A 25,659-nucleotide genomic window follows, 5' to 3' on the forward strand; every position below is an offset into this window, starting at 1 on the left:
TATGTCAGAGTGTGCAGATTTCTCAAAGATCTTCAGTACAATGGTTGTTCTTTGGTGGGTGAGAGGAAATAGGCTGGTTCACCAGCTTGTAAAAGCAGAACAAAATTTCAGAGGGCTATCCATTGGGTGGTAAATCATGCAAAATAAAGGCATCTGGGGGTCTCCACAATATTGCGGTCTTGCAAAACTTATTTCAAGTTGACTTCATTGGATCTTACTTGATGATGACAAATTTATTATTAGAAATTATTCTTCCCCCTTAAGTTTGCTATAGTTTCAAGTCAACAGATATGCCACGTCCTCTTGAGGGGGAATAGTTTTCTCTGTCTCCATGAAAATCATCACAGCCCAACACCTTAAGGTATATGGAGCCTTCATAATTTTCTAGTATAATTTGGACGTGTCCTAGAAGCTGAAGGACCCGTGTGTCCTTAGGACAGTGGTAGAATGGTAGGAAGTTTTCTCTGCCATATTCTGAAAATTTCTGTGATTATTGACATGAAACTGCCTGTTTAATGTGGTTTGTAAACCTGATGGATCAGTTTTTCTGGCCAAGGTGAGAGGTCATCTATGGTCCAAAAGTTTCTATTACCATCAGATGAATGAACTCATTTTCTTGAGGGATTAATGGGCTTCTAATGTAAAAAAAATGAACTGATGTCCCAGAAGAGACTTAGTGAAGAAACAGAGGGAAGAGGGACAGTAGAAGAGGGTTCCTCTAAAAAAAAAAGAAATTGGTTAATAGAGATTGGTGTTATTCTTCTCACCTCTTTTGGATAACTACTACAATGCAGATGTGTGAACTCCCTGTAAAGTAAATGAGTTTTACTTTACTGCGGAGTAGAAGCAGAACCCTCTGGGCCACAATTCTTATATGATAAATCCTTCTTCCTTCCAATCAATTAATTCCATCCTAAAAACATCTATTTCTCATCGTTGACTTTAAAGAGATTTTAGATGACTAGCTCAGATATAGCTGTCTACACAGTAAGTGATTAAAGTTGGGTTGGAGGTGCTGGCAGACTACATGCATTTTTTTTTTTCTTCCTTCATGCAAACCCTAAATCAAAAGGCATCTCATCAGAGTATTATAAAATGCAGTCTTCAGAGGGATAGTCTTCTACTTCCATATTCTGGCATCTGAAGGGAGGAGGGAGACACCCATCAATTTAGAGAGAGGTAAAGATTTCATCTCCCTCTAGAAATCATGGCTATAAATGGGAAATTCAGACATTTATGAGATTTGCTTAGCGAAGGCATAGCTGAGCATGTGGATATTTGTTTGTCTTCATAGTACTACAGCAAAAGCAGAATAAAAGACTATTTTATGGTTTCTTTTTGTTTTTTCCCCTCCTCTTTTTATTATGCTAATGAACCAATGTGTATCGGGGAGGGGGGGGGGAAGATACAGTCTGTGTGACCTTATAAACTGAAAACCTTACCAGCCCTCTCCCTGTTGTTGCAAAATAGAATAAACTGCAGATGTTTATCAATGGGAAACCTCCCAAAGGAGCATTTACCAGTTTACCAGAGGGGAATTCTCACAAAAACTCCATGTAAGCTGTGCCTGGTATATGTTTGAATATTAAGAATGGCTAAGGTTGCAAGTGATTTAAGGAAGTTTATGGTATTTGGTGACTATTTCCATTGGGTTTCAAAAGCTGGCAAACCTGACACGTACTATATTTTTTCTCTAATTTTTTTTTCTTTTAAATCAATATAAATTTCAAGAATGAGAGAGCAAAGCAAAGGATGACTTACTCTAGTTTTAAATCAGAAAGTGACTCACTGTGACACTGCCTGTATTTGTTTCCTCTAAACGCTAGTTTCTTGACATAATGGGTAAAGTATCAAATTATTATTTAAACACACAAATAAAGCAAGCGCCTCTTTTCCTATCTGTAAGTAACGTTCTTCTCCCAGATGATAGTCATGGCTGTATTTTTTCCTAATTGAATCTGCATATCCTTTCCTCTGATAGTCCAGTGATGAATATTGATAGTTGCAATGATTGCCTCTTTATTGGTATTTGTGTTTTCTCTGGGATGCTTCAACTTTTTGCAGTAAATACTTTTCAAGTCTTACTACTTCTATAGTCTGGTACTTAGAGAAGTTGATGATTCTGGTGGAACTGTAGGACTGTGAACAAGACTCAGCATTTTGATTTGTTGTGCAGGTCATGTATTGGTAGCTGGTATCTCCTTTTATCTTTTCTGGTAGAAATATATTCAGTTGTTACTGATTATATTTAGCAAGCAAACTAAATATTCCTCCTCTATCTGTTTTCTTCTATTTGTCCCTAGCTTGAAGGGTTAGTGGCACTCAATGGTGGATAAATGCAAGAAAATCTAATAATGGCCTTCTAATATACCCATTTATTTGGCATCATATTTTATTTTAACTCTTAATGCAACTGTACAATCATTGCTCTGTTGCTATAATTGGATTTTGAAGTATATTTGTACTATTTAACTACATCTATAGCATTTCCATAAGCTTATTCACTGTAATTAGTAATCTTATAATTTTTAGTGAAATAATATTTTACATCAACTGCTCATTTTTCTCTTCAAATTCTTCAACACATTTGCACCAATTTTGCTTTTTACACTGGAATTTCTGGCATAAATAATCATTAAGGGTTTGTGTTTTTTTTTTTCCCCACTGTGAATGAGAACAGTTTAATCCAGCTTTTATTGAAGTCAATGGTAATCTTTTCATTTACTTCAGTGGAAACTGGATCAAGCTAATAGGTTGCAAATTGCGTTCAAGGCAAAGTCACATCTTATCACAGAAATCATTGTGTAGCAAAGCATGGTGTATTGATGGAAGGTTCAAAATAGCTGATTGTTTCCAGATTTTCTTGCCAGATAACGTGTAGATTCTCATATCCAACTTTATTAGTTTTTAGCTCATAAATTCTGGCACTTCAACAATTTTTAAAATATTCCTTTTAACCTGATTTTTCTGACAAATTAAAAAAAAACCTTCCAGTGAAAGATTTTTTACGAAAGAGTCTATCTAAAACTTTGCTTACCAGACACCAAGTTAGCTATTTGTTAAATTCAACAGCTTGAAATTGTGCATCTTTTCAGTTAAAAAAAAATCTCAATTTTTAATTGAAAATAAACAAATATTTGATTATTTTTATTTTTTTTTAACCAGCTCTCTATTGTGTTCCCTGTGTCAGGTTGTTAATATAACTGGTCTTCTTGCTGCTCAATATTAAAATTTGCAAGCACTTCCATCTGAAAGTGGAATTCTAGAAAATTACATTCCCAAGTAGGCACAGATTCATGATGTTCACTTTTCCCAACATTTTAATTTTGCAACTGTGGGTTGTTAACTATATAAATATAGATAGGTATAGTTATATATGTATACTAAACTATTTCAACTTGCTTTTTAAATAACTATTTTTCTCTTCTGCACTGCTCCCATTCTGCTGATTAAAGGTTTGTTGCTTTGGTAATGTGTATCTCTCCTTCAGGCAGTTAATGATTACAGACAACTGTAACCTGTAATTTTGGGAGAAGGTTATTGAGAAGGTGATATGGCAACAACTGTAATTGTTTCTGTAGCTTAGAAATGTCCTTAGCCTTTGCTGGGCAGGTATCAGGTCCTGGCTTTAGAGTGGAAGTGGTGCTGGTGTCCAGGATTTAAAACACTTTCCCGTCTTATTTATTCCCAAATCATGCCAGTTTGTAAGGTTAGAAAGAACGTTGTGAAAGATGGTGAACTGCTATTTAATTCTTAATGAAATATCAGTGCAAATAGTGCCTATTCCATTCTGCACAAAAGATGACCTTTGTAGGTCTGAGAATGGAGCTCCTTGGACCTCCAAGGAGAGATGCTTATTTGGTGGAGGGGGAGCCCATAACTCCTGGAATGATTTTAGAGCCTCAGCAGTTTGTGAGCTGGAGCATCTTCAGTATCAGGTTTCAGGATAACAATCATTAGGTTGTCCAGCCTTTTGATTGTAAAGAGATCAGTTGAACAAGCTGTACTCCTCCAGCATGGAGAAGAGTTGCTTATGAGCTTTAAATGGAAAAAACCCTTAACTTTAGTTATTTCATTACTAATCATTTTAAAGGAGCAGTGTGAGCACTCACACACCTGAAATTCAAACCCTAAATACTGCAGTTATTTTTATATTGTATGTAGGCGCCTCGCCACTAGCACTAATGGGAGACATGTTCACATGTCATGGGGATGCTCTTCATCATAGGCTGGATTTTTCCAGTGGATGCTTATGAGCGATTTGTACTGAAATTTTGTCAAAAAATGACTAGTGTTTTGCCACTTTAAAACCATGGAAACATCACAATGTTCTTTTAGAGATGACTCCATGAATTAATTGCAATTACTTATTAATGAAACAAATATTCAGCTGTCACTTGAACTAAACTACACGATATGCTTAATGATTATTTTTTGAGAAAACACTTTTGTGTTCGTTTGATCTGCCTAGTGTTAACAGCAGTAGAAAAAGAGGAAAGCATTTGGTGTTGGAATGGAAACTTGAAACTGGCAAAAGGAAGGAGAGGAAAAACATCAGCCAGTCACTGCAGAATAGGTGAAAAGACCAAAGAAATAGCAGATCCATAACAATTATGTTGGGAAGCTGCTCCTGCAGGCAGCCCTAGTTAGGTAATGAGGATAAAATATGGTGACACAGGTGGGGAAATATGACAGCAAAGTTTTTCCCAGTAATACTATGCAGCTATATTCTATGTCCCTAAAATCAGCATGAAGAATTCGCCTCATATGGGTTGAGTAAATGTTTGCAAATTGCAGAAAGATTTTCAAATGAATGTGAAATATCATCTGTAGTTTTGCAAAGGATAATAAAAATAAATGCTGCTAATTAGGGAATGCATTCCTCATGGCTGTGGCATTAGTCTGGAACAGCAGCACCAAGCTTCCCTACCCAGACCTACCTCACACCTGGACCAGGTGAACAGTGGTGAGCTTCATATGTGACTGTGGTACACCCAGCAGGCATTTTTCCACAGGCAGCTTGCTCAAGCCATGCATTTTTTTCCATGTGCTCTCCATTGCAAGGGGCAGATATAAATAGGTAACATAGCCTTTGAACTCTTTGCTGTGCTACTGATGCTGTTTACAAGAGCAGGAACATGGGGCAATACAAGAGCGAGGCAGATACACCTGCATTTTGAACACGTCAGATGTCCTTCTTCTGGTGCTGCTGAATTATTTACCACTCAGCAAGCATGTTCCTCTGTGAGATATTTAAAGGAGGGAATCTGAGGTGAAACCTCATCCATTTACCCAGAGCTGACACTGGAATATTCATTATCACATTAAATCTAACTGCAGTGAAGTGAAGGCTTCCATTGATTATGTGCTTGCATAAAAGTCTTCTTTGGTGGCAAGCTGTGTGCCAGAAACCTGAATATAAAATCTAGTAAGTGGAAACCATTCTTTTTATGGTAAATTTGCCTTCTTGGAAGTTATGAGACTTGGCAGGTTTAAATTATGCTTTAAATCTGTGGTGGATTATATGATTTTTCTAACTGGCCACAAGCAATACTAGATGAGCACACATCACACGTGCCCAATCCCAGCCACAGGCATGAGTCTGGGTCTCCCATGCAAAGAAAAAATAAATGCAGATTTAGTATCCAGAGAGCGGTACATATCTATCTCGGCATCATGTCAGTTGTGCAGGGTTGGTATGGAGATCTTTTCTGGAGTGCTGAGGCAGAGTGAGCAGCACAGCTTGGAGGGGTGTTTGAGGAGCTCTTCAGATTTATGACTGTGGAAAAGTTCAGTAAAATGTGTGGGATTGACCCAAAAAAAGACAAGAGGTATTTCTTCCCTGTCTTCATCCCCCCCCCCCCCCTTTACCTCCTTCCCTACTGTCCTGCTCCACCACGGATCTTGTTGAACTTAAAGACTGAATTAAGGCTTCTTCTCTGGAAGGTAGAGAAAATAATAGAAACAATGACATAAAACATTTGGAAAGGCCACCCTTTTGATGAAGCAGGAGGGCTGGTTGTTCTAGTCCACCTAGGTCTGTAAATGAGCTTCAAAGACAAATGGCATTGCGAGGGCTGGGTTTGGTGGAGGTGGGCTTGTACAGAAATGTGGGAATAAAACCTATTTCTGTTCATGCTAGGAATGATGATTCACTCAAAATTAGTGATTTGTTGGAATACACAAGTGACTACATCAGCACAATAAATTAAAAAAAGAGAAAGTCAAGCTCCTTCATCCCATAATACTCAAAGCAGACTTTCTACTGGCAAAGACACGTGAAAAGCAGCATGATCAGAAGCCAGGCTTGCCTAGTCGTAAAGGGCAATTGATAAAGCTTGATTTGGACTGTGCTTGGAATGAAACCATTATCTTCCAGAAAATCATTGGCTTTTTTTCATAGCATGCTGGAGATCATGGCATGTTCTTCTCTTGATGCCTCCCTTTTTCATCTTTAGTTGGAAATGCAGTTAGTGAGTGCGAATAAAACACAAACATACATTAGATACAAGAATGCCAAGCACCTTCAGTTTTCACTGATGCTTGCAGAGAGCATAGAAACAATGATCTGTAACTATAATGGAGAGGCAAAAAAAAAAAATCTATGTTTAATCAACATTTAAAGGAGGAATTACATGTGCCACAAATCCCCTTTTATATTGCACCTAAAATCCCCTTACTTACCCTTTAGTTTCCATGTTTTTTCTTATCTTCAGTGTCACTTAAACAGAATTTGCTCCCTCATTGCCCATCTGCTCTTCCTTTCTAGTGCCACATTAATGCCAGAACACCATCCCAATAGTTTCTTTCTACCACACTTTGATGTCAGGCACCCAGGGATTTGAATTTTTTTCATTCAGGTTCAAACAGGAAAAAAAAAAACAAACCTGGTTTGAGGAAGTGACAGATACCATTTTCAAATGTAAATGTCCCAGGCTGCAGCAGGGGAATAACAGGAGGCAAGTGCAACTCTTGTTTGGCTCCTGTTCACATTGAGTGGTGGTCATAGGGGAGCAGCATCACATAGGAGCTGATGGCCAAGATCTGCCATGCTGCTGTCCATGGCAATGCTTCTCCTTGCCCTGGGGAAGAGGATGCAGCCAGAGGCATCAAGTCTATGCTAGCAGGAGGATCACCCTTGGAGGATATTAAAAATATTAATCAATGAGTGGAGAGGGCAAGGCTATGTTCTCCTCTGGACATGCACTTCGCTGGTGTGGGTTGCCCAGAATTAAAGGCCTCATTTTGAGAGTCTGCTTTATTAATCGTAAAAGCACTGAATTAGTAATCTTTGTATGTATCTCTGCTTTATTTTCAGAGTTAAGAAGGACTCTATGTATTGTGTCTTACTTGTTTAGGAGCATAATGGTGTGGGTAAGTCTCCTTGAAAGGGGAGCATATTTTTCTTTCAGTGTTGACAGGAACTCTTCCCAAACAGTTACGTCCTGCCTTCTGCGCTAACAAACTCAAAGAATAAAATCCATTCCAATTTATCATGTAACTGTGAGTTAGTCCTTGGGTCACTGATCGGCAGAGGTCTGTGAGTACAGCTGGGGATATTACCCTCACTCTGTCACATCACTATCTTTGCTGGGCATTAATCTGCCATGATAATTTATAAGATATTGTATTTTTAAAGATATTCAATGTCTTCAGTGGTCGATATTTAGATCTCTGGTTTTGATTTATTTTTTAATTCAGCATATGTTTTTTTTTCTTTTTTGTTTTTATAAAACAATGCCCAAAGTGCAGTTAATCCAAATTCTGAGGAATTTGTGCCAGCAGAAGTCAGTGTTGTTATATTCAAAGAGTATTTGCATGAGATCTCATGTAGCAGAGTGCAGAGTATCCCTGTTACAGGAATCTGGAAGGTCCTCTGTATCACAGTGCTGAGGGTCACAAGCTGTAATGGCAAAATACATCAGAAATTGAATCTGCCAAAGCAGTGCCAGGAGCTCGCCCCTCAGCAGGACTTTGCCCTTCCCCTCCTGGAGGAAGACTCTTGTCTTCATTCAGTCTGGTGTTGTGTGAGCTGTTTTTGGAGGGAGCTAACTGCTGTGTGAGCTGTTTTTTGTGGGAGCTAACTGAAAGATGTTTTGGTGGGAGCTAACACTACTGGAGTTCAGGCAAGGGAGGGTGCACATGGGGAAGCAGGGGACAAGACAGAGATGTGCCTGGGACAGAGTCTTTAAGGACAAGTTTAGAAAGAAATCACAGAATGGTTAGGGTTGGAAATGGTTGTTTGGAGGAAGATTAAAGAGGTCATCTTCAAAACACAGATGTGACAGTGAGAGGGAAGACATGAGCAAAGGCTGGGAAGAAGGCAGAAGCGGATGGAGGAAGCAGGGGTTGTTGCTGAGGCTGACAGCTTGAACAATAAAGAGGAAAGGGCTTGTTCGGCTTTGAGCTGGCTAATGAATATGTGATGAAGACAGAAATGCATGGGGTGATTGCAGGGGAAGAGGCTTCAAGAGGAAACATGGGGCAGATGTCTGAAGCAGATGAGAAGCCATCACAAGGTTAGCCATGTGACCAATAGAGATGAAGGGTTTAGAAAAAAGAGGGGTGGCTTTAGCAGTGGAAACAGGATTTAGGAAGAAAATGGAAAATTAAGAATGGTACTAGTTGCATGGAAAGTGTTCTTTTTCTTATTATTCACTAAAGACTGCCTTGTTCTGAATTTTATAAGTAGCTTTTGTCAGAAAAGTAGAAAACATGTTTTAAATGTTAATTTTTAATTCTACTTTATTGTAGCAAAACCTGTTAGTTCTGTTTTACTAATATCTTGTAAGTTAAACATAGTGAGGACATTCAGTGTGGTAAAGATGATTAACAACTGAAATTCGGTTCCATTCTTAGCACATAAGGAAGAAATGGATGGCAATTAATACACTGCTGTATTAGAAACACTACTAAAGGTAGTAATAATGGTTCTTTATTATTTATGGCTAATTTTAGAAGAGAAAGAGTTTATTTTTGGCCCAAAGCAGTAGACACAAGCATTGAAGGAGGGGAAAAACCTTTTAAACCAAGTAGACGTTTCAGTTGTGATCTGTGAAAGGAATTTGAACTAAATAATGAGACAAATTCAGACAGATAAAAATTATTTCAGTTTGGTAGTTCTTCACTGGGTCTGCAGTTTGGCAGCTGTCAACATCTCAAAATATCATCTCACCCAAACTGTTGAAAGAAAGAAACCCTTTGATTTTTCCCTCGAGACTCCCAAGCTGAAAATGGACTCTTTGTAGTCTCAGCCTCATTTCAGACTCTTTTTTTTTAAACATTCTTCCTGGCAGAAACAACTAATTCATAAATAGAGTCTCTGTTAATTAAATAAGTTTTATTGTTTTAACTTGCCTTTTAAAATGAAAAAGAAAGTAAATCTCTAACATTTTCTTCTTTATTACGAATCTTAAGGGACTAAGCATCACATTTCTTGCATCATTAATAATGCTAATTAGTTTTTGTTTGGGTCTCATATAAGCTTGGAGTTAGAAGTAAATATTTAATGCACAGATCTGAGAAATCAAATCATGTATAACAGAAATTTTATAGTTACTAAAAGTCAATGTAAGAAAGATGAGAGGCACTATGGTTTCTGTTTATTTAACCTTTTTTTCTCTTGCTTTTCTTTCAGTAGAACTCTGTAACTTGTCATTAAAGACTGTTATATTCCTGCAGTATCTGTTTTTACTATCTTTACAGTAGCCACAGTGTTCAGCATTTAATCCCATTTTAAAGTAAAGGTTAAACATATATAGTGTGCTTAGGGCTATAAGGATTATATTTTTCCTCATTATTGGTAGGAAAATCAGGTGATTATTTACAATAATATCGGAAAATTTGTTGACTTTGCAGCATTTTTTTTTAGTTTGCTTAATGAAGTAATAGTCAGATAGCCAAATAAGATTAAACTTCACTCGAGGCCTCTCTGTTGTGCACAGTGATACCTCTTGAGGGTAAAATACTTTGACTTTTTTATTTGTTAGAACAGAGGCAGACTGCAGTTTCTGTATATATCCTAGAGTAGGTTTTTTTGCCCTCTGATTTTACACTTCATTCTTGAACGTGTTGTACCTCTTTCTATGTGAAATGCCTGTAGGAATGATACTATTGCAGAAGACATCTGTGCTTTCTAAAGTGTCTCTTTTTGTTGTGTGTGCTGGACAACAAAAAATAGTAAGTATCCTGTTATTTTGTGCATGAAATCTGATAGTGAAAAAGACACCAGAGAGAATTCTTCGCTGATAAAAATGTAAATAGACCCATTTATCAATATGACAGAGATTTGACCTGAAAGTTAAAGTGTTTGAAAGTTAAGTGGGGTTGTGTAAAGAAAGTTGAGGCTGTGCGACAAATAGACTGTAGGTTTTGTAAGTTATTAAATCAAAATAAAAGGTATTGACAAAACAATAAATTGCCTGTATCACCCCATCTAATAGCTTCTTGGAGCACTAAATACATTCTCCACACTAAAGATGTGTGAAGCCTTTCCCTTTCTCATACTTTTGTTCTTCTACTCAAAAACATTCATGCTGTGGTTGGTTTTATAACTGACTTGGCACCAAATTGCGCCTGTGAATGCTTTGCCAGAGAACTTGCTTGGAGCAGCATCGTGGGGAGTGGGAATGGTGGTGTTGCTCTGCTGTCAACAGGATTATTGAACTTTGCAGGTGGGGTCTGAATCACTCTCTTGGTAATTAAAAAAAATAGGAATAATGGCATTAATATCTTTAGTGGGAGAAGGGGAAGCACACTGTGGAGCTCTTTGCTCTTCCTGGGAGTCCTCAGCACCATTTCCATGCTGGAAATCTATGGAATTTGGAGGGGGATCAGTGCCTGGCAGTCCACTTGAACACAGGTGCTTTTGGGAGCAAGGAGCTGTGTGGCATTTAGTGCCACCTGCTTAATGGTGCCACATAAACCCTTCGCAGTGCCAGTCATCTCCCTTGGAGAGGGTCTGCGTTTGCTCATGGAGGGCAGAGGCTAATGGCTGCAGGACCCACTGGGACTGGGAGGTTGAAGAGCACGTGGGGAGCAGTTCTTCACCCCCAGATTCATTAGCTGGGACCTGCTTTTTCATCCAGCTCCTCTGACTCCCCTGGTTTGGAGGGGCATAGCCCCTACCTACAGCTTCCCCACTGAGGCGAGAACGAGGCTGGCTCTCTTTGGCTTGAAAACTACACAGATTTGAGACTATTTCCCCTCCTGCAGTTTTTTTCCATGGAGAGGAGCATAGAAGACATTACTATTTATAGTGCACAGTACGTGTACACAGCGTGACATCCAACAGCTTTTCAAGCAAACATCCTACCAGTTTGGAGGGGGGAGGTTTTCCATTTCAGTGCCCCTGGGATGCCCTGTTCCCTTTCCTGGGGAGGTAGGACATCACGCAGGGGTAGCACCCATCTCCCTTTATCTATAGTTTCTGTTGCATCTTTTTAGATAAAGATAATTGTGGCCCCCCCCCCCCCGCCCCCCAACTGTGGAGCTGATCATGACGCTTAAAGTCAGCAAGTTTTCAGGACAAATAACGTGGGTTTTAAGCAGAGGGAGAGGGACGCGAAGTCATGAAGGTACAAGGGGTTGCAGAGCATCTGCAGAGTCTGGTTTAGATGGACTGCTTGTGTGTATATGTAGAAATGAAAGTGAAAAAGTGCATTGGTTTAACTAAAGGTTTGGGGAGTTTTCAAGGAGACAAGGGCCAGCAGTGGGAATCCATTTTTCTCACTTGCCTGCTCCCTGCCTGACCCCTGGATTGCATGGCATCTCTGTGTTTGTGTACGGGTTTGGGAAATCAGAAGACCATCTAAGCTCGATTCTCAATACGGAAAAGATATCTGACAATGGCAATAAAAATAACAGTAAGCAGTTGGAAAGGCCCAGCTCAAATCGTGCTCTGTCAACAGCTTTGCAATCTGTATAAATATGAGTGGAAAGACAAACAACTCTGATTTCTCTTTAAGAATGTGAGTATCCATTGTCATAGATTTAAATTAGGATGTTTTACTTGTACTGTATGTAAATTCCTTCTTGGCAAATAACCCATGTCCACTAATGTATGTGTATTTTGGGTCTCTATAGTTTTGGTCTCTGTGAAATACAATGAAATTTGATAGCACACAGAAATTCTTGCATGGAATGTCAATTTTTTTGTGTGTGCTTCTCACATATCCATAAAAGAGTTTACACATTTCTAATTACTCATTCAAAAAGAGACTTTACAGCACTTTTAAAAGAGAGCCAATTTTTTCCCTACTGTGTTCTGTTTTTACAGCTTGTGGAAAGCTTATTTAACGAAAGTTTAAGTAATCAGCGAAAGTCATTTCTGAGAAAAGACTGACAGATATGAAGCCTCTTTTCACACTTCATAAGAGGTGGAGAGAGTAGCCATAAAATTTATAGCTGAATAGTACTCTGTTTAGCTTAAGCTATAGAATTATTAGTGTTTCAGGTGTATGATAGATTTTGGGGAGGTTAAGTGTTTTAAATAGTTATATGTGTCTTGTGTAGCTGAGCTGCGTGTGATACTAATAGCAACCTAGCCCTCGAAACCCAGCAACCTGCACTCTCCCATGGGGTTGATGTTGCACTAAAAATATGTGTTTGCAGCTGACTTTGCTTCATGATATATTAATAAAATATGAATTGCAGAGGATCATGTCTGGCTATGAAAGTATGAATTCGTGGGCTATGGAAATGAACAGAGAGGTTATGTTCATAAGAAGGGAGTCAATAGGGAGGTCAGCACCATCAGCATCTCTGTCCCAGCTCTTGCAGAACAGGAACACACAAGTTTAATGGTATGAGAGACCTGGCTACAGAGTGGTTGAGATTAAATGACTTCTTCTGTGGTCATGACCAATTATGTGTTAAAAAAAGCTGAATAAAAGAGGAAGAACTTGGCTGTATTATGAAATTGAGAAATGAGAAGTCTCTATTTCAGCTCATATAAATGAGCATACCTTTTACACTTTTGAGTGTGAATCTTTCTAAATATTACGAGATGCTTAGGTGTTACAGCAATGAGTACCACATACAAATGTTTATGGCAACATATTAATAATCAAACAAAAGCAATTACTAAAGGCATTTCAAGGTTACCCTCTCTGTACCATCCTTAAAACCTAGCTTATTTTTATAGGGCTTTAGATGTAACTGTTTACCCAGGAACAAACAACAGAAAGGTTTTCATAGTTCTTTAAAAACAGCATAAATTGTGTGACCTGGAGTCTAGTCCCACTGCAGTTGCTTCGAGGTTTAGCATTGGTTTCAGTAGAACAAGAACCAAACCAGGGAGATATCCTTCCTCCTCATTGTGGCAGCCATGGTATAACATTGACATAATGAAGGGGCTCACCATACAACTCACTTCAGTATTTACTTTAAATATGCACAGTGTAATGTTTATTTTTATTTAATTCACTTTTATGTGAGCCTAATAGAGCCAGACTCATAAAGCTCACTCTTGCACCAGACTAAAGCAGTGTCTTTGTAGCATTTATAAGTTGTTCATAAATCATGGTGGCACTTGTTGCTGTCCACAAGCTGGTTTTCATGCTAAAGGTTTCAATCACTAAGATGCACAGTATTATTCAGGCCCAGTTTTATTCCTCGAGAAATTCTGTTGTGGTGATTTTGTACTCCTGCCATTTGTGGAAAACATGTGTGTACATCATGCTGTTTGAAATACACGTGGTATTTGACACACACGGTACCATTAGCTGCTGTATTAACAAGCACTCTAATTAAATATACAGAAAATTCTTTGTATTTCTGCAATGCAGGAAAAGTACTTCTCATTCCAGTTTGCAAATTCCCAGTGTTTACCTCCGGTATAGGAGAAGAGCCTTGATTTGTCAGACCCTACAGGTTTTAGCTTTGGTTGTTAATACCAGCAATTCCCAATTCCTATTCAGTTGACTCTGAAAACTGTATCTGGGAGGCGTTCAGTGATCTTGCATTCAAATGGTTAATTTGCACTATGTTCTGTTAAAGAAAAGGAAAACTGTCACCCTGTCATTTTAGAGTCTGACACTAAGCTTGTCAAAAGAGACAGCTGTTAAACTGAATTACTGTTGACATGCAGAGAAACGGGCCTTGCCAGATGTAAAGGACATCTGCGGCAATGAAGTGGTACAGGGTGGCTTTTAAAATGTGGTCATACTGGTATTTGAATAGAGAGTCTATGGCATTAAAACGTGGCCTTGACTCAGACAGTTTAAGGCAGCGAACCAGAGCCAATGAGAAGCACAAAGAAGTGCTGATCTGTTGCTGTATCCATAACTTATGCATGAATATGAAAACAGTGCAGTGTCAAAGCTATTAAGCTCTTATCTTGTATCCAGGAGGATATGGGTTTAAAACACAGTGGGAAATATTTTGTATTTCTGGGTCCTTGAACATGTGGGTAGGTGAGGTGTAAATTCCTAAGGTGGATTATGTAGGGAATGAATAGAAATAAGGCTTCTTGTCTTCAGCTAACAACTGCTCAGACAAGAACTGCAAAGGGCATTAGCTTAGGAAGTGAGTGCTGGATGTGCCTCACCCATGTTTCCCATCAGGATGCTGGCATGCGAAGCACATGGATGGGTGCTGGGAAGTTTTCCTTCAGGGAAGGGAGCAAATAAAAATGGGAAGAGCTGCACAGAGAGGCCTGTAGAATTTTGTATCCTAATGTGATTTTCATTTAAAAAAGTCAGGGTATAAAATTCATTCTGTGAAAAAAATGTAGATATTATGAATATTTTATAATTTAGCGATTGAACCAAAGGTAGGGAATTCTGCCCATTATATAAGTGTGTAAGTCTTTGATTTGCATGTTTTTAGGGTAGGAATGAAGCTACTTTGGAAAAAAAAAAAGAGCCAGTTAAACATTTTGCTAAGTGTATGAAAAATGAAATGTTATGAGACGAAGCATGTATTCATTATGAAATGAAATTGATGTTTGAAGCTAAAAAAAAAATATTCAGGCCAAACAGAATTTTGAATATGTTAGCAGATCATATCTTGATTTATTTGTATGCTTAGTGGTGGCGGAAACCAAAGAGTTTGCCATCTGTGGGGAAGAAGGCAAATGCTATTTCTAAATCACATAGGCTAACCTGCTTGTTTCTGCAGGAAAGTAAACACCACAACAGCAATTTGCTCTAAGCAGGCAAAATGCTGGAAGAGGTGTGTGCAGGAGGTGTTTTCTTCTCAGGAAGAAGAAAGTTTGCTTTCCAAGCACCTGGGTTTCTCTATGCAGAAAGGCCAATATCAGTTGAGGTATACTTCTTCCCCTACACTTCCTCTGAGGTGGTGGAAAGGCCAGGGCCCATTTAACTCTTGAGATGATTTGAGCTGATGCCCTGTATTGCTCCGAGGGTGTCCCTTTACCATGAAGAGCATTTAGCATCCTGTGCTGGCCAAAATGCATTTTTACCTGCTGCCCACCACCGCAATGAGAAGAGGTGGATGATCTGTGCCCATGGTCCAGCTGGACAGCCTCTGGATTGCTGGAGAGAGATGCATGGTAGTGTGTGATTTATGCATGGTAATGTGTGATTTATGCATGGTAATGTGTGATTTATGGAGCTGACTCTACGCAGTGTGTGTGTGTGTGGGGGGGGTGTTCTGCAGGGTAGTGCTGCTGCCAAATCTGACCAAAGAGCCACCTACACATGTAACCAACAGTGCTCTCACTGGTCCATATGGCCGTGGATGGCTGGGCCACCACAGGAGATGGCTTTACAAGTACAAATACCTGTGATCTAACACAGCCCATCCTGAAATCACATTTATCAACAGCTGCCAGAGGTCTGCTGTGCATGAGGGAGGTAGTAAGTAGTGTCAGTGTTTAACCACTGTGGTATGGGCAGCAAGCAGAGTAGTTGTGTTTGTGCAGTCTCCAGGAGTTAATGACTCGTGCTTTGTCCCAGCCTCTGCTGGGAGGCTTTCAGGAGGAGTAGTCAGGATGACTGTGCTCCTGTGGGGTCAGAGCACACTGGTACATTTGGGGTTCCTGATGCTTTGAGAGTTGGTTCCTCAAGAATAACTTCTATACAAGGACAACAGAGATTCTGTACAGCATCTTATTTCTTGCCCTGTGGGTTATAGGATCTCAGTGACAAACACAGGAAAGGAGTTGTAAAAATAAAAAGTTTAGTTAAAAACATTTTGAATGTATTTTAGCTCGTGGATGGCAGGAGAGCTGGTAGGTGCCAAGCAGGGTCACCAATATCATATATGTGTACTCTGGGGACCATCAGAAGCTACTAGAGCTTCCAGCCTGGTCACGTAAGGGTAAGATAGTCTTAGGAGGAAATTACAGTGATTTTCTGCTTTCCTCCTCTGCTGCTGTGTGTACTGTTGTCTGTGCTGACCCAGCAACACCAGTACTGAAGCCTCTGCAGAGGCAGTACTGGCTCAAAACCAGCCATGTGTCTGTGCTAGAGAGGGGCTTGAGTGTCGTCCACCCTACCAATTTTATGGGACTTATCTGGTCAAAACATCAAATATCTCTTTAGAAGGATGTTGTATGCTGTAAGAAAAAAGGCTGAAATCTCAGTATCCACTCTTTGCAGATCAGGTAGCGCTGCAGCGCAGCATTGCAGGTTTTACCCAGAGCAGACTCACCTATTTACATCAGTTTAACGATGATGTAACTATTAACTTTTTGCAAACAAGCACAAGATGGAACATTTAAATATACAGGAACAAGCATATTATTAGATATTATTATTATTATTTATGTAATAGCTCTTATCATCACTCGCTTATTAAAGCTTACCATGAAAAATCTGTTTCTTCTAGTCTAAACTCTTTCATACAGCTTCCGATTTTGATTGACACCAAAATAAAATAACTAACCTATAAATTATAATGTATGATTTAAGTGATGTAGAAATGCACTATCTGTAAAGCATTGCAAGGATCATCAATTTTAAGAAAGGACACAATTTTAAGAAAATAAAAAGTATTTTGCCAAGATAATAATAAGGCAGAATGCAGCTCTTTTGTGAAGATTCTCACCGCGTGCTTATATTAATTTTAATAATCAAAGAAACTTGGAAAAAAATCCCTATGTCAACAGGCATTTGAACTTCATCAGTCCCAGGTCAAGAAGGAAAATCTATGCATTCTTCTCAGAAATGCACCCTAATTTTGTGAGCTGTCAAAGAAGCCAACCTCTGTCATTGAAGTCACCTCAGAATTCATGTTTGTAAAGATGCTCTCACTCACCTGTTTGTTGATGTTGGAAAGGTATCTTTCTTTCTCATTTTATTCAAGCCAAGAAATGAAACTTTCTGAGTTTCATGTGTTCACTGGGAGATGCTCTCTGCCTGCTGTGCACTGACACAGCGAGCAGGGCTGAGTTACTCCAGCTGAAGAAACCCCCAAGCTTTAGTTTCCCATTTCAGTATTGCAGACAGCATGGGAACTAGGTCATTGACAAACAGAAAATAATACACAATGGCTTATTATAATCCATCCATTTGTTTTTGAAAACAGTGATCTCCAGGGAGGGAAAGAACTCCTTGCTATGTTTAAATACTGTATTTCAAATAGGGGGTTCTAATTCAACCTCTACACAGCCTGGTAACTGTTTATTACTCTAAGAAGGAACTCACATAGATACAAGTTATTCTACCAGTGCTCAGACTGCTCGGTAGGGCCATCTTGTAGTACCAGTGCTCGGTGAATACCATTAATGTGCTTTAAATTTGACTGTCCAAGTCCCATTGTGGAAGATGTGGCTCTTGCCCCTGAAGGTTTGCAGTGTAAAATGAATTAATAGCACATTCCAGGTTAGATCTGAGTTCATATTATGACTAATTTATTTCTTGTATTTAGCATTTCCCTCTGCTTATACTGTGATTTCTATGAATATTTTCCTCTATAAAGGTATCTTCTTTTTTTCTTTCTCTGCAGTATGAATTGAAGAATATATATTTGCAAACTGAGGTGGTTTTTACCTTTCCTTGCTTGGATGTTCATGGCAGGTTGCTGGCAAACATCTAAAATTCAGTTTCCAAAGTTCTAGACAGCAAAGGGCACGTTTTGCAGAGACAAAATGAGTTCGATACAAATAAATATCCTCACAGAATGATAGGAACCCTTCTCAATGTTAAAAACCAGCAAAGGAGCCAAGATATACACATATGCTATAGCTCCATGTACAGTCAAAATATGAGGCAACATTTACTTTAGATTTATACAGTTTAACACTAAGGGGAATTTGGGATCTTCATAAACTATAACCATGGCATCTCCTAAATATTTTTAGTGATGCAAAATCTTCTGTGATCCAGGCTACTTCACAGCACTACTAGTCTCAAGGTAACATCATGAGGAATTACCTTGTTTCTTTAGGGTAGTTTTCCCCTGTGTGTAATTCTGAAAGCCAGCTGCAAACTTACTCTGCTGACTGCTTGGTAAATAGCTTTCTACATAAACATACTGATATGTACAAAGCTAAAGAAGAAAGGGAGCTGTATCAAGGAGGAAGGTAGCTCCTTTTCCATCCTTGTTTGCACTGAGCATGTTTCTTGTTTCAGTGTCTTTTTCATTAGAATTTAATCTTTTTGGAAGCACTGAAAAGCCAGGTAATATGTTTAGACCTGGCCCATGCCCATAGAATAATTTTAAGATTAATTTCATGGGTACAACCAGCTTCTCCAAACATCACCTTTTTCTCTTTTTAACCATAAATGGACATATTTTACTTTTACTGCTTCGTTTTCTTTTTAAAAATGCTCTTTATTGCGCTGAACTGAGTGACCATGCACTGAAGGGAGGTTTTTGTTAAATGGAAAAGTTATTTTTTGCATGTTCTCATGTAATTAGCTATCATCTCATTATATATATTAGACTATTATATATATTATTATTAATATATATTATTATAATATATATTAAAAATTATATATTCTAATTTTCAACAGAGGAACAGATTCTTGGTTATATTTGCCTTTTCTATGGGGATTTTTCATATTTTATGAAAGCTGTAGGTATAGGTAAAGAGGAAAACGAGGAAAGAGGAGCACAGGTATTGGTAGTACTCACTGAGTAGCTGATTTACAGAAATGGGAGCCCCCTGGGGCTGACTTGCAATGGATTGACCAACTTACTTTGCATTTTATTTATCTGTCTGGCTACTTAACACATCTTAATGTTTCTCTTATATGAATTAATTTACCCTATAAAGCACTCCCTGCAATAATCAATGACTCATTGCACTGAAAACCCAAAGGAAAGATTAATTGAATGAAAAGTGTGTAAGAGGAATGTTAAACTTCTGTATTTCTAGTGACCCAGATATTTAGGGCTTTCTTTATACTGAGTTCTCACAAGTTACAGCACAGCTTTTTACCTTAAGCCATGGGGATTTCAGCTGGTTTAGAGTGTGGTGCTATTTCCCAGATGTCACCACAATCCAGTTCATTTGTCATCGATATCCACAGGAAATAATAATCTGTTTATACATTAGATTTCTTTCAGCTCTGCAAGGTTCTTGTTATGAATTCCTTCCAGCTGCTTTTTCCATTCCCACAGAAGAATTGCATGTGAAGGGTTACTGCTCAACCATCAGTTGCTCTAACAATTATTGACTGATAACCACCAGTAACTCTGACAATCTTTGATAAGGATTTTGTGTAGTCATTATGCTCTAAAATGTCACCTCACTCATAAAAGTCTTGAACTTCAGGTTGGGTAGCTGACAGAGCCACCTTTCCTGGATCCTTGAATAGAAAGAGGTTAGCAATATGGAACATGGAGCTTTTATAGCTACAGAAATGCCATGTAAAACTGAGTCAGCTCAGAACTCCTTTCTGCCCCATGGGAATGACTGCGTCCCGTTACCTTTGGAGAAGTGATACCTGCCGGTCAGCTTGGCAGACAGCAATCAAGGTTTCTTGTACTCTGACCAATGATTTTGGGAGACAGTAAATGAAGTAAAGCCATGAACTAAAGCAATTAGAACAAGGTATAAAAAAACAGCTGTGGCTAAGCTCCTTTCCTTGACATTCTTTGCACTGCTGGTGTTGCTTCACACTGTCTTTGAGTTCTGATTTTTTTCCCCTGAATGACTGCTCACCTCTGTTAATTTCGTTGCATCTATTGTAGATTTATATTTTCTTTAAGATCAATATGTGCCTGCATTCAGGCAGGCTTGCACCATAGCAGAACAGATGAACTGCTTCCATTCCAGATTAGCAAGTGATCAAAAGCAAGCCTGAGAGACTTCCCATCCTGGGAAGCATCAAGCCACACACGCTGGCAATAATTACATTACCTTCAGAGTAATCTGGGGAAAAAGGGAAAATAAGAGATGAATGAATCCTCTATTCAGTTTTAAGGCAGCAAAAAATTAAGTAAGTCAATTTACCTCAACATGCTAATTAATACGTCCAAAGTGCTGCAAAGCCTAATAATAAATGGAATGAATTCTTTAAAGTGTAGGTGACCAACAGAAAACTAGATGAATGCATGATACTGCCTCTACTTCTGGTTGTCAGCTAATAAATTGTGTTAAATATGGTGGCAACATATTAAAGATTTGTTATACTTTGCTATCAACTGCAAGTGGTTGCAATTTCTGTAGGGATGTTATGCTGTGCCGTAGCACAGGGAAGGCAGTATTGTAAGGGTGAATTGGGAAAAAAAGGTCTCGATCCCAAATGGATGAAACCTGACATAAATGCATGTCTTAACCCCTAACTGTGGTGTTTTAGGGAGAAAACAAACTAAATGTTATTAGTACTGGACTGAATCTATTTGTTCTGTGACTCAAAAGCTGGATATTTTCTTTGCTCCTTTGTAGTTTTATTGAAGTAAAATTATAGAAAGTGTTTGCCTTACTGTTTTGGCCCAATCTTTTCAGTGCTTCAGGGGACTGATACAGGTTACATAGCTGGCTTTCAGTCTGGTTTCTCCCCCACCAGCCTTTGCAAATCAGCGGGACTGATAGATTATAGCGGTTTGAAAATCAGGCCCTAAATTCTGATACCAACAAAACATAAGAGAGCTTGAATTGTGTAGATTTTGCATCCAACCTACACTATATTCTTTGAAGACAATAGCAAAAAAATAATATCAAATGGTTTCTTTATTTGGAGGTACTTCAATATCAGAGGAGATTTGCTTCCAGCTAAGTAAACATTTGTTACAGAACTAAAAATGTTTGATATGCTGTTGTATCAGATAAACTTTGTTAGTGCTCAGTAGCACAGTGCTGGTAATTTAAGAACTCACAGGATTTTCAGCAGTAAAAGATCCCAAATGAGTGCTAAGCTCAGTGGGAAAATGCAGTACGTAAATATGCAGCTAGAGGAGTGGAATAGGAGGGGAGCAGTTCTGCACTCAATTTTGGGAACCTCAAACCAATCTTGAAGGATGTTAGAGAGAAACAAAAGTGAAGAAATTATATCTTGGGGCATAAATGTATATAAATTATATAAAAATTATATAAATGCTATAAAAATATAAATTATATTTTAGGGCATGAATTAATTTCAAAGAATTTTCATGTTAAAAACAATGTTGAGCAAGAGCCCATCTGGAAATCCACCAGTCACTGGAGACTCCTGCTGCCATTTGGCATAGGAGGAGATAATCTGATTTGATAGAGGAATCAATCTCTAGCTGCTGCATAGTCCCAAAGTATATTCTACAACACATAGCTGTGCATTGCAGTTAGGAGCAGTGGTCACTGAATGCACCAAGAAAGATGCAAAAAAGGTCCAGGCAAGCAAAGCATGACCAGAGTTGATGGATAAACTGGTTTCATGTGATGGGATGAAGAACCACTTGTAAAGAAGAGATGATGCTTAAGATGAAGGGTTGTCACATCCAGAGTCAGCCAGCCCTGGATGATTTCAGGGGTAATTATGAAGTCGCATCTGGGAAGAGCTGGAGAGGAAACAGCAAAACCACCAGAGAAAGGCAGCAGAGGAATTTGACAACAAACTCTATAGAGAAAACGCAGCTCCATGAAGGAGAAAGATGCTTGGGCACCTGTTGTCACAGCTGTGACTAAGCATACAATGACCAGATCAGGGTGAATAATGAGAGAATCTGCTCATTTAAGAGTGTATATACAAAACCAGCAGGGACATGAAACTGTTTTGCTTTGTTTTACTGATGATGTGTTATTGGAGTCATGTCTCTGACTGTGTCCTAGAGTGGGTTCAAAACAATTACTTATGTAACACAGGATATATTTAAGTCAGGGAAGAGTGGGGACGAGAACTGTGTGTATCTCAATTCCTGGTGAAGAAGCAAAATGAAATTATGTTTTTCTGAATAGATTTATTGATTTCTGTTTTTCCAGCACAAGGATATCCATCTCAAAGGCTGGATGCCCCTTGCAAAATTGAACTGTAAAGTAATCGAAGAATGAGATTAAGCCCTGTATTCATCTCTTACCAGTTGCTAGTCCACACCCCAGCCTGAACTGCCAATGTCATCTCCAAAACTTAGAGCCCATCACTGGCTGACTCTAGCTTGGTCCATGGTGGCTGGGGCTTGTTCCTGGCCAGGACAGACAGGCAATACTTGGTGCAGCCTCTGGCATGCCACCTTCTTGTAATGCTCTGCTTTACAAGTAGTCAGACATCATGTGGATCAGCTTGTGGGTTAAAGAGCTTGATTGTCAAGTGGCAAATGCATGGCTCTAGCAAAACTTAATCCATATGTGAAAGAAAATTGCATTTGCTGCTCACTTACAGAGCAGAGCAATAAGCAGGACAACATCAGGGAAAACAAAAGGAAAAAGAAAACTCAGCACAGCAGTTCTTTAGGCACCAAGAAATAGCCTGTTCCAATGCAACTGCCCACATTGTTAGCCTGATTCACAAATAATGGTATTCTATGCTAGAATAACCACCAGTAGTTTAATTTAAAATGAAACCCATATTGAGAAATTTTGAACACAAAGAAAAGATTTGTGGAACATAAATACCTGGTGGGTGCAGCCAACCAGCACATATTTAGATGGAGCTGGAGCTCAGTCCCTACTAGAGTGCACTGTGCTTACAGATCATCATGTACAAGGAATATATTACAGCAGGGTTTGTAAACTAATTTGGTGGAGGTATGAATTCTTTATCTATTAATCAATGTAGGGAAGCATGAAGCACCTATAAACCATTCATCTCACTTTAGCTTCTTGTTTAAATTTAATTAGAGTTGTTCTGGTTCGATTGTAAAAAATGGAGGTACCTTTGAATAAAGAGGTGTCAGATGGAGTATCTTGGATAGCACTTACTGCTGTAAGATCCTCAGGCCAAACAGTCAAGTAGTTTGGTTTTTTTGTCCAAAATGAACGGCTGTAAAAATTCCTTACAGAGTAAGACCACTCACAAGTAAATAAAAGAGATGCTCATGGTGCCAGTACCTTGAAAACGTGAATGAAGTTTGTAGCATCGTGAAGGAGTCCGTTTCTCTTTTATGCCTGCCACGTTTTTCCCCTCATCAGTTTCTCCATTCCTTTACTGTTTTATATATATATATATATATATTTATGTACGAGGAGCATATTTAATAGGAAAACTTAATTTCTTCACCTTTTATTCTCATGCTAACTTTTTCTACTGCTGTCAGTGTTAAAATATTCATTAACTGCAGTCAGATCAGTCAGATCAATGGTTTCATTTTGGTTTTAATTTTGTACAAAATTGTTCACCTTTTCTTCCCATAATTTCCATGGGGACTATAGATGAGGCTGTAACACCTATACACAGTTATGGTATATTTTACACCGCATATGTCGTATGTAGTACAGATAGCTGCAAATGCAAGCATAGAAAGCCAAATTGGGTCACTCGTGTTTCATTTCATTTTTGCTTGACTTTTTGTCATGGGCCTTTGCTTCTTGTTTTTATAAGAGAACTCTTTTATAAAATAAAAAGTCATTGCTAAGCCTCCGAGTCCTGCATGTCAGAGATGAAAACTGCAGCTTCACTAAAAAACATGCACTGTGGTATACATTGCTGCATGCTCTTTATGGATAAATATTGTTCTTGAGGTTGTGACTAGAAATTTTAATTAATTTCAGATACACCCTATTTTTGTCCATGTATGCAGATTTCAAATCTGTGCCTTCGCCAATTTTGACACTGTGCAATGATTTATCTGAGCTTTCATATGTCTGGCTTTTAGAGTTGTGAAATGATAAAACAAACCCAACCGTTTCAGCCTTGTCAATCTAGTTCTCGGTGGACAGATGCCCTGGTGCTAGAAAAGCATCATCCCATGCAATACCTCTTGACAATGTCTAAAACAAAGCCAGAGATCTTCTAGATGCAAAAGCAAGACTGTCTTCTCATCTCAAGAAATCGTGTTTATGACCACACCGAAGCTTCTGGGTGAGGCTGTGTGGGGAAATGTGCACAACCTCAGCATGTGCTGTGCCTCTCTTGTGTATGAGTAAGTGATCTCTTGTCTCTTATGTAGTGAACCTGATCTGCTTCTGGAGGAAGCTGCATCTGGGCAGTGATGGATTAATGGATGAAGGTCCAGATTTGTGCATTGGGGTGTCTGGAATGAGTGGAGTTTTTTGCTAAAGTTTGTGAATGCATAGTTAATCACTGAAACAGTATAATTAATTATGGACTTCAATATTTTATCAGATGCCTTTCAGGAGGGAATTGACTAAACTCTCTAAGGAAACAGGAGAGTTTGGGTTTATGTTGGCACACCAGCTGGGACAACCCTGTCCCGCTGATATGTGATCATGGCTCTGTACCCTTGAAGGTCACTGCTGGAGGTCCCAGTGCAGCTTCTCTTAAGTGAAGCAGGGTGGGGATGAGGCTTCAGGCTGATCCTACATAGTCAGTCTGACTTCAGATGAGCCCCTGGTGATGATAAGTCCTAGTGGGTCGCAGCTCCAAGTCAGCCCAGCCTGGCACGGTGCGCAAAACCATCACCAAAGTCTTGCAAGATGGATTTAAAAACATGCAGAACCCAGTGAATTTATTGTATAGAAAACTGTCTATGACTGAGAAAGATGGTGAATTGTTTTGATACAGATGAGGTTTTCTTTTGGCTAATGATTTGCTTTTAATGTCACACATGGTCTCATAAGAAGTTGCGGCATTCGGGCATTTTTAATGAATTTGTATTGCTTGCATATTAGTAGGAATATTTCCACTGCAGCAACCACCATAAACAGTTTCCACACTGGGGTATGTTATACTGCCACCAGAATTGGTTCTTCTGATGGTTCATTTCTTTTATGCTGAGAATTCAGGACCAATTCAGCTTGGTTTTATGCATCATTAGAGATTTACAATTACTCTGCTATAGTTTCTTTCTGGAAGCCTATCTCTCATGGTTAATGCTATGGGAGTCCTGTTGTGTAAAGGCTGGTATTAGCCACCTTATAGCAATAAAGCGTTTGGGAAGGATTTAGAATTATGAGTGGCTAAATTCTCTGTGCAGCAACTGTAATACTGTTATCCCTTGCTGAGCTTGGGTTGTAACATTTTTTTTCTTCTCCTTAAATTAGAAAAAAATGCTGTTTCTTCAAGAGGTTTTGAATCACTTACATGCAATTTTTTGTTGAACTGCTGCAGTCAGACATGAGGAATTGTGAGAAATTCCATTTGGATTTCATGATGCTTAAAACACATTTAGATTGTATTAGTATGTAATGAAAAGGAGGCCTCCCCATAT

General features: G+C 38.8%; 1 long non-coding RNA gene across 2 annotated transcripts in view; it reads left to right on the plus strand.

The window, feature by feature from the left end:
- The window catches only part of LOC133216851 (uncharacterized), a 70,277-nt gene extending 52,332 nt beyond the window's left edge, over positions 1 to 17,945 (plus strand). For both annotated transcript variants that reach the window (XR_009726735.1, XR_009726736.1), the window contains one exon: positions 17,914 to 17,945. This is a non-coding gene — a long non-coding RNA (uncharacterized LOC133216851). The remainder of the gene's footprint in view (positions 1 to 17,913) is intronic.
- Positions 17,946 to 25,659: the final 7,714 nt, after the last annotated feature.

The sequence above is a fragment of the Neopsephotus bourkii genome, unplaced genomic scaffold, assembly GCF_033783945.1.
Source record: "Neopsephotus bourkii isolate Nb327-2 ecotype Australia unplaced genomic scaffold, CSIRO-AGI_Nbou_v1 NB_1067, whole genome shotgun sequence".
Taxonomy (NCBI): Eukaryota; Metazoa; Chordata; class Aves; order Psittaciformes; family Psittacidae; genus Neopsephotus; species Neopsephotus bourkii.